Source organism: Leptonychotes weddellii, unplaced genomic scaffold (assembly GCF_054177405.1).
Source record: "Leptonychotes weddellii isolate Sample4059 unplaced genomic scaffold, ASM5417740v2 HiC_scaffold_3661, whole genome shotgun sequence".
NCBI classification, from domain to species: Eukaryota; Metazoa; Chordata; class Mammalia; order Carnivora; family Phocidae; genus Leptonychotes; species Leptonychotes weddellii.
The window spans coordinates 1-10016 of NW_027968198.1; the positions used below are offsets into that span (position 1 = coordinate 1).

General features: G+C 39.2%; 1 long non-coding RNA gene across 2 annotated transcripts; it reads left to right on the forward strand.

The window, feature by feature from the left end:
* The first annotated feature begins 6 nt into the window (after positions 1–6).
* On the forward strand, positions 7–9085 carry LOC145719270 (uncharacterized). Of its 2 annotated transcripts, XR_014142279.1 has the most exons (4): positions 7–530; positions 4667–4793; positions 7518–7613; positions 7980–9085. It is a non-coding gene; the product is annotated as an uncharacterized LOC145719270 (long non-coding RNA). The 2 variants fall into 2 exon arrangements; XR_014142278.1 differs by lacking the exons at positions 7518–7613; positions 7980–9085 and having other exon boundaries at positions 4667–5499.
* The last annotated feature ends 931 nt before the right edge of the window (positions 9086–10016 follow it).

Below are 10016 nucleotides of genomic sequence, written 5' to 3' on the forward strand. Positions count from 1 at the left end.
GGAGCTGCGGCTGGCCCTTCGCCGCCAGGCTCTGGGCGGTCGGCGGGGAAGAACGCAGAGCCGAGCGCTGTGCCGCCGGAGCAGCAGGGCGGCGGTGTCCCTGTGTCCCTCCTGTCCGTCCTGTGCAGTGGCCGAGGGAGCCTCCCAGCGCCGCCGCGGGGCCGCCGGCTCGCACGCGCCCTGCTCACGGTCCTCAGGTCTAGGACGCTTCGTGTGTGCCGTGTGTGTGGATAATTACTTCGTACTCGGTAACTGTGTTTTCCGATTTCTGCTCACTCGCGTTAGGCACAGTGGGCGCAGGCCCCGGGCCCAGGGTGCTTTCTGAGGCTCATCCGAACTTCAGTTTCTTCTGAATCGGAAGATAAATACCAACTGTGAGGTTGGCCGAAACGCTCTAGTATATAATGTTAATAAATTAACCTTTATGTGATTCTAATAGTGTTATTAATTGTTATTATTTTAGTGGAGGAAGAGGCCCAAGAAGTCAGAAGCCCCTAGGGTCCACAAAAAACAGTGAAGCCTGGGAGCAGGTAGCACACAGTCCTTCCCAGTTATTTTCATTTACCTTAAAAACATGCTTGTTGTTGTTTTGCAAACACCCAGATACGTTTTAAGTTCCTTCCAGATGTTAGTCGTGTAATCCTCGTAACACACCTGTGAACTATTAGCCCAGTTACCCGCATCTGCATTGAGTCGTCTCCGTCTTGAAGTTGTCCTTATCCAGGGCCATACAGTTAGTAAGTGGCAGAGGGGATTCTGGTTCTGACCCAGGCCGGTTAGGTCCAGGGCCCTGCCCTAACCCACTCCGCTAAAGACATCTCTTGGTGACCGTTCGCAATTCGTTCAAATGACAGCAGGTAGAGTCTAGACCAAACCTCCAGCCAGGTTACTCTGAGCCCTCTTCTCAACTTAAAAACCCTTGAACAAACATTAAAATAGTTTTAGCCGATCAAGGCTATATCCCCACGATGACCCTAGCCCCTCGAAAAGTGCCTGTCCTAAATCAAAACCCACCATCTTTACTCTTTTTTTCTTCTTTTCTTTCTCTTTCTCTCTCCTTTTTCTTTCTTCCCTTTCTCAGAATCGTCTTCACTATTTTTGCTCATGAATGTGTATTTCACAATGTTACCAGAAATTCAGGGCACTTCTGTGGCATCACGTTAAAACTTTAGTTTATTCGGGAATTTATGAACATTTTAGCATATTGAGTCATCACAAAGCATAAACCGTGCAGTGTATGTCTGTCTCTTAACTGAAATCAATCTTGTTTTGTATCCTTCAGTGACATAGTTTATGCATATAGATTTGGAATTATTTTTCTTGGACGTAGAATCCTTAGACTCTGAAGTACTGTTGTGAATGATGTTTGGTTTTCCTACTTCAGTTCCAGCGAGGGTATTGCTAATGTATACAAAAGCCATGGATTTAATGTGGTGATCATATATCCACCAATCCTGTTGTGCTCTATTAGATCAAATTGTTTATAGAATCTTGTGGATTTCTTAAATGACATTATTTTCAAAAAAATAAAGATAACAGTTTTCCCTTACTGAATTTTTATCTATCCTTATTTATACTTCCTGTATCCTGGTGCTGTCCAGGCCTTGGTGCCATGTGGAATGGGAATAGTACCACAGAAGTTTTGTCTTTCTTTCTTTTTTTTTTTTTTTACTTTTCAGGAATCCTAAAATTGTGCCATTATATGTTATGCCCACTATAGCTACTTCTTATAAAATAAGCAGCTACTCCCTCTTGTTCTAGTTTGTTGAAAATGTTTATGATGAAAGAGTGTTATATTCTAGCAAATAATTTCTCAGTATCTATGGAGATGACCACAGTTTTACACTATTAATTTCCTACACTGGCAGATTTATTATGTTAAACTTTTCTTCCATTCTTGGGATAAACTCTGCACAGTATACTATTATTTGTTAAATAATATGGCTTCTTGGTTTCCATTTGCTTGCTTTTTAAATAGAGCTTTTCTTAAAATAAATGTTCTTAAGTAAGACAAAACTATAATTTTCTGCCTTTTTTTGTGTTGTTCCTGCTCAGTTCTGATAATAGGTTATAGATTTTCAAAAGAAAAAAGGGAAGAGATCTATTTCCTACTGAAACAGCTTTTGTAAAATTGGGATTATTGATTCCTTCAATTTCACTTAAACCTGTGGCCCAACTGTGCTTGGCCTCATTTGGGTTGAGGGGCATAGAAGAGATTTTTTTTTAAACTGCCCATCCTATTTCCTTATAATCATAATTTGCTTATTCACCTTGTTCATTACTTAATATTTTTTCTTGAAAAGTAACCTTTTCTATTATCTTTTTTTTTTTCATTTGTAAAACTTATTCATAGCATTCTCGTGGTTCTTAATATCTCCCTTTTGATAGTGACATTCCCTTCTTTATTCCCATAACTATCCCTCTACCCCCGGACCCCCCTCACATGTACACACACTATTTTTTTCCCTAATTAGTTTTGGTAGAGGCTTGTCTGTTATTAAGTTTTTCAAACCAAAGGTTTTGATTTATGGATCATCCCAGTTTTTCTATTATTCTTTCTTTTTAAATTTTAAAACTGACATATTGAAAATATGTCAGTGTAACAATCCATGGGAATTTATAAATAGTTCTAATAAGAGCTCAAAAGTGTTGGTGGGTATATGAGCACCACATAACAATTCATGACCTTTCTATAAATGAGCAATGACCTATCTGGAATTGAAATAGAAAAGCCAGACATCATTCACAACAGTACAACAGATTCTAAGGATTCTAAGTCCAATTCTCAATCTACTCCCATTTTTATTCTAGCTTTTTTAGTTGAATATCTAGTTTACATATCTTCAGTGTTTCTTGTTCCTTAACATATGCATTTGATATTATATATTTCCCTTTTGGTACCGCTACAAATATATTATACAATTTTTATATGTATTATTCTCATTCATATTTATCTCAAAACATTACATAGCTTCCCTTATGATATCCATTCTAATCCATGTGTTTAGAAGTGTGCTTTTAGTTTCCAAGCATTTGAGAAGATTGTTTCATTTTTAGTTATTTTTTTAACAACATAGTGATTTGGCAAGTCTATACATTGTCTATACATCATGCTATGTTTACTATCTGTCAGCATGCAAGCTATTACATTACAATACCATTGGCTATATTCCCTATGCCGTACCTTTCAACCGAATTTATCGATTCCACAACTGGAAGCCTGTTCCTCCCCCTCCCCTTTACCCATTTTGCCCATCCCCCGACTTTCCTCCCCTCTGGCAACCATCAGTTTGTTCTCTGTATTTATAGGTCTGTTTCTGCTTTTTTGTTTCATTGTTCATATGTTATGTTTAATTCGCATATGAGTGAAATCATATGATATTTGTCTTTCTCTGTCTGGCTTATTTCACTTAGCATAATACCCTCTAGGTCCATCCATCCATCATGTTGTCACAAATGGCAAGATCTCATTCTTTGTTATGGCTAATATTACATTCTATATATGGACACACTCCACACATATATATACACACTCCACATCTTTTTTATCCATTCATCTATTGATGGACACAGGTTGCTTCCATATCTTGGCTATTGTAAATAATGCTAAAATAAATATAAGGGTGTATATATCTTTCCTTTTTTTTTTTTTTTTTTTTTTTTAAGATTTTATTTATTTTTTGACAGAGAGAGACACAGCGAGAGAGGGAACACAAGCAGGGGGAGTGGGAGAGGGAGAAGCAGACTTGCCGCGGAGCAGGGAGCCTAATGCAGGGCTCGATCCCAGGACCCTGGGATCATGACCTGAGCCGAAGGCAGACGCTTAACGACTGAGCCACCCAGGCGCCCCTCTATATATCATTCCTAATCAGTGTTTTTGTTTTCTTGGGTAAATAGTAGTGTAATTACTATACCATATGGTATTTCTATTTTTAATTTTTGGAGGAAACTCCATGCTGTTTTTCACAGTGGCTATGCTAATTTACATTCCCACCAACAGAGCATGAGGGTTCATTTTTCTCCACATCTTCAACACTAGTTATTTCCCTTTTTTGTTTTAGGCATTCTGACAGGTGTAAGGCAATATCTCATTCTGGTTTTGATTTGCATTTCCCTGATAATTAGTGATTTGAGCATCTTTTCACGTGTCTGTTGGCCATTTGTATGTCTTCATTGGAAAATGCCTATACAAGTCACCTGCCCATTTTTCAATCTTATTTTTATTATTTGTGTTGAGTTGTGTAAGTTCTTTATATATTTTGGATATTAACACTTTATCAGACATTCCATTTGCAAGTATCTTCTCCCATTCAGCAGGCTGCCTTTTCATTCTGTTGTTGGTTACCTTCTCTGTGCAAAAGCCTTTTATTTAGGTGTAGTCCCAACAGTTTATTTTTGCTTTTGTTTTCCTGGCCTGAGGAGACATGGCTAGAAAAATGTTGTTAAGGCAAACGGAGATTGTCAAAGAGATTACTGCCTATGTTTTCTTCTAAGAGTTATAAGGTTTCAGGTCTCACATTTAGGTCTATAATCCATTTTTAGTTTATTTTGGTATATGGTATAAGAAAGTAGCCCACTTTCATTCTTTTGTATGTAGCTCTCCAGTTTTCCCAGCAACATTTATTGAAAAAAAGAGTCATTTCCCCATCTTGCCTCCTTTTCTTAGATTAATTATATTGTTCGGGAACCTGGATTGGATTGCCCGACGGAAGAACCAAGCAGGACCCGGAGATCTTGGAGGATAGGAGGTTTTATTTAAAGGCGGCAGGCTCACAGGAGAGTCGTCTCCAAAGGTCTGAGCCCCGAGCACAAAGGGGGCAATTTATACACTTCAACTTCCTCATATTTGGCACTTTTGGCACTTGCGTGAAGCAGACCAGGGAGAAGAACCCGGAAGAGCCCTGAGGCAAGGACTGGGACTCTCTCGCTGGCTCCATTCGCCATCTTAGGACACAGATTTTTCCTTATCAATATCATAAAAGTTTGGTTTATTTCTGAGCTCTTTATCCAGTTCCATTGATCTAATTTTGTGCCAAGACCATACTGTTTTGATTATTATAGCTCTGTAGAATTTCTTGAAATCTGAGATTTTGACACTTCCAGCTTTGTTCTTCTTTCTCAAGATTGCTTTGGCTATTTGAGGTCCTTTGTGGGTCTATACACATTTTAAGATTATTTATCCTAGTTCTGTGAAAATTACTGTTAGTACTTTTCAAGAATTGCAGTGACTCTGTAGATTGCTTTGAGTAGTATGGACAATTTAACAACAATTCCTCCAATCCATGAGCATGGAATGTATTTCCATTTGTGTGTGTCATCTTCGATTTCCTTCATCAATGATTTATAGTTTTCAGAGTGTAGGTCTTTCGCCTCCTTGGTTAAGTCTATTCATTGGTATTTCTAATGCATACTTTCTTTAATGATGTCCATTATAATCTATGTATTTAGAAGTGTGCTTTTAGTTTCCGAGCATATGAGAAGATTGTTTTATTTTTACTATCTTTAAAAAAATCCTTTCTATTGCCCTTTAGTTAGATTATGATAAAAGAGTGCAGTATATATGAAACCGATTTTTTGGTATGTATTGTTACTTTTTCTGAAGCCAGTGTTGAAAATTTGAAATTAAATGTGTACTTTGAAAATTTCAGATACTCTCTATGTGTTAAGTGAAGGAATCATGGATTAATGAAGTTAGTTCATGGTGTTGTTCAATCTTCTATAACCATAAACATTTTCCTTGGTTACTATATGAATTTCTGAGAGTAGTATATTGAAAGCTTGCCCTACAATTGTAAACTTGAAGTTCTACTAATTCTGGAAGTTACTGCCATACATAATGGCTATGTGATCAGGTGCCTCAAGGCCCTAAATGCTACATCTTATCAGTGGATTTTTATTTTATTATTATGGAGTACAGCTGTTTTCAGTTTTAGAAGTTCTCTTTCGGGGTGCCTGGGTGGCTCAGTCGTTAAGCGTCTGCCTTCGGCTCAGGTCATGATCCCAGGGTCCTGGGATCGAGTCCCACATCGGGCTCCCTCCTCGAGGGGAAGCCTGCTTCTCCCTCTCCCACTCCCGCTGCTTGTGTTCCTGCTCTCGCTATCTCTGTCTCTGTCAAATAAATAAATAAAATCTTGGGCGCCTGGGTGGCTCAGTTGGTTAAGCGACTGTCTTCGGCTCAGGTCATGATCCTGGAGTCCCTGGATTGAGTCCCGCATCGGGCTCCCTGCTCGGCAGCGAGTCTGCTTCTCCCTCTGACCCTCCCCCCTCTCATGTGCTTGCTCTCTCTCATTCTCTCTCTCTCAAATAAATAAATAAAATCTTTAAAAAAAAAAATAAAAAATAAAATCTTTTAAAAAAAAAGTGCTTTAAAAAAAAAAAAAAGTTCTCTTTCGTTATTTTTTTTTTTTTTGATACGCCCAGTTTGGAATGTCCCTTGCTCCTTGACTGTATTATTTCATTTTTATTTCCTTAAGATTTCAGTAAATATTTTATAGTCTCTATCTGGTAACTTCAATATCTGAAATTCTTTTAGGGAGAGGAGATTTAAGGCTCTTTTTCATTTGGAAGGCTGACTCTCTAAAGTGTTTTCCTCAGAGATTAGGTCACATTTATTATGAGTTTATATTTGGACACCCCAAATTCCTAGGAGGTGCCTGACATGTAATATGTGCTCAAGAAACAATTTCTGAATTAAAAAAATTAATCTGTATGTACAGAACTTGGGTTCAAGATGCTTCCCTCCTGAAGGGGTTTAAGTTTGCCTTCAGGAAGCACTAGAGGGCGCACAAACCCAAGGCACTTCAATTTTAGGAAGCTTTCATGGAAATTCTATAGACTCTAAGTAGGTCTGTGGTGAAATCCTTGTGGCAAATTTCCTCTACCCTCCTCCATGGAGCCCTGCAGAGACCAACGGGTTTTCTTGTTAGGGATCTTTGCTAGATTCTCCCCGCCCCCGAAAGCTTCTGTTTTCTCAAGAGCCCGGGCTCTATGCTAGGTGTCTCCAGTTCAGTTGAAAGGCCTAGAACCCTCTTTTCCCCAAGAGGCTGCCATTAAGTGACAAAGTGCAGAATCTTAATGACATTTGCCCCCAGGGAACCCAATCTGCTGTGTTTATTAGTCAGGCTTCAGCTCCTAGGTGTGTATTGTTCTGGGAGATTTGGGGAGTTTTCCTTGGCTTCTTGTTGTCTGGGCCATGATGTGCTAGGGTGTGTTTGTTGTTTATTGAGTCCTTAGCTATTATGCTTCAAGACAGCTTTCCAGAATATCTTGTTGTCCACACTGGAACAAAAGTCCTTACAGTGCACCTCTCTATCCCCACTACTACTTTGAGCCTTAAAATTTGTTTAGTATTAATACTGCTATACTTGCTGTTCCCCTCATCCTTATTTTTTCTTTATTATTATTTTTTAAATCCATGCATGATTTTTTTCAGACTCAAAAGGAGCACTTTCTAATGCACATTTTGTATAAAAATGTGGTAAACATCATAAAAAGATAAAATATTGTACATATTCCAGAACTCCAACAATGCTTTTCTGAGAAAGGCAAAGGAAAACTTGTAAAACTTCCATGAGACCACAATCACATAGAGAAACAACTAAAAAATATTACATGTAAGTTTATATCTACCATTATTTTGGAGTTACATTTTATGTAAACCTAAAAAAAAAAAATCACCATCTGGAGAGAATTTTTATGGGGAATAAATCCACCAGAGAAATACACTTATTTAAAACCATGCTTGTCGATTTTGCTTTTAAATTAATGATCTGTGGCCCAAGAAATGCCTCATCATCAAATGATCACTGCCCCAAGGGGTTTAGAACAACTGGGATTCAGGAGCTCTGTGGGCACAGTTTTCATGTTATCCAACATATATTTCTATCATAATTATTATATTTCAGTAATTTCATTTCAAATTACATTAAAACCAAATGTGTTTAATATTTTTACATTTTTAATTTCTTTTTTAAAATCAGACCCAGCAAGATTTAAATGAGATGTCATCGATTGTAACTGACAATACTGACCTTTATCTGAGACTTGTGATCCTGGAAAACAGCAATGGTTAGAGGAATACCCCTGAACCTTTGTGCTCCAAAAACAATTTGCTGCAAGGAACCACATTTTCCCCTTATGACTTAGGTAACACTCAAGGATGAACTTTTTGTTTACCTATGACAAGGCCAGACACAGACCCTCAAATTCCCATTCTTTGCCTCATAAACAATTAGCTGAACTGCTTGTCCTCATTCACTAATCAGAACAATATACTTGTTGGGGCGCCTGGGTGGCTCAGTCGGTTAAACGTCTGCCTTCGGCTCAGGTCATGATCCTGGAGTCCTGGGATCAAGTCCTGCATCAGGCTTCCTGCTTAGTGGGGAGTAAGCTTCTCCCCCTGACCCTCCCCCCTCTTGTGCTTTCTCTCTCTCATACTTTCTCTCTCAAATAAGTGAATAAAATATTTAAAAAAAAAAACAAAAACAATATGCTTGTCCACCAAACCTCAGTGACATTTTCCCATCCCCCAGGCCCTGAGCTTTGACCCACCCTCAGCCTTCTAAGGGTCCCTCCTGAGAACTGGCTAGCCTCAGGGTAAAACATTCTCTGATTTGCTCTCTATCTCACATTCTCTGATCAGGGCACTTTTTCAACCCACCTTCCTATACTCAGGTTCTTTCTAGTCTTGTTTACTCTTCCCTATCAAAAAAATCCCTTTTGCCTAACCTTGCAGGAGCTTGCAGATCTGATGCAATGGTCACCACTTCCCTATTGCAATAGCCCCTTTCACCCCGTCAGTAATCCTTTCCCCAAAAGTCTTTCCTTACAAAATCTCAATCTGTTTTTTTAACACAACTCTTGGATTATTTTGTTTGCATTACATACTGTTTGTGTTTCACTAAATTCATGTAGGTGTGGAATGAAGACGGCAGTTTGAGTCAATCCTCACTACTTTTTAGTATCTATCTGTTCAGGTTCACACATTTAATTTAGTGGCTGGGTCCATTAGACCCATGATTGATTTATTTATTTTTTTAATTTTTTTAATGCCATTTTATTTTTTTTTTAAGATTTTATTTATTTATTTGACAGAGAGAGACACAGCGAGAGGGAACACAAGCAGGGGGAGCGGGAGAGGGAGAAGCAGGCTTCCCGCTGAGCAGGGACCCAGATGCGGGGCTCGATCCCAGGACCCTGGCATCATGACCTGAGCCGAAGGCAGACGCTTAACGACTGAGCCACCCAGGCGCCCCTAGACCCATGATTTAAATCCTATAAACCCAATGGTTACACTTGTGGGGCAAATGGTCTGGTACTATTGACTTGCTCTTATTTTGTTATTCATGTTTGTCCTGAATTGGAAATAAATTAGACCACAAAGGTCTTGTGTTTCCAGGCAATGTGTCAAAAATGCTCACATATTTGTAAAAAGAGATGCCCTCTTCAGAGTCAAATCTTATGGGGAGGAAGAAATTTGAGTACAGTTAGAGAAATCATCACTCCTAAAATGACTGCATATGTTAGGTGGCAGTACAGTGCTAGCTCTCAGTCTGTGGTTTTCAACTTTACCCATAATAAAAATATATAAGATTTTCAAATAGTAAATTAATAAAGAGGTAGTATTGGTGTTGCAGGATTTTTCTCCATCGTGCCCACGGTTCTTGGTCACGCCGCTTGGAAGAATGAAGAGGTAGACCGGACAGAGTGGTGGGCAGCAAAGCAAGGTTTATTGAGCGATAGCAAAGTGATAGTACAAAGCTCCCGAGGAGAGAGGGGACCCGAAGGGGCCGCCGCCAGCGTTTCTAAGTCTAGGGGTTTTTATGGGCTTGTTGGCAGGTTGTTTCAATCTGATTAACCCTCCCTGCGCCTGTCATCCAATCAGACTTTGGTCACCTATCTATCATTTGGGAAAGGGTGGAGGACTCCTTCCAGGGTGGTGTAAAATACTTTTAAGGGTGGTTTCCTCTTAGGGAGGGGGCCCCTTGTCCCTGCCTGCCTGCCTTCCAATTACCCTT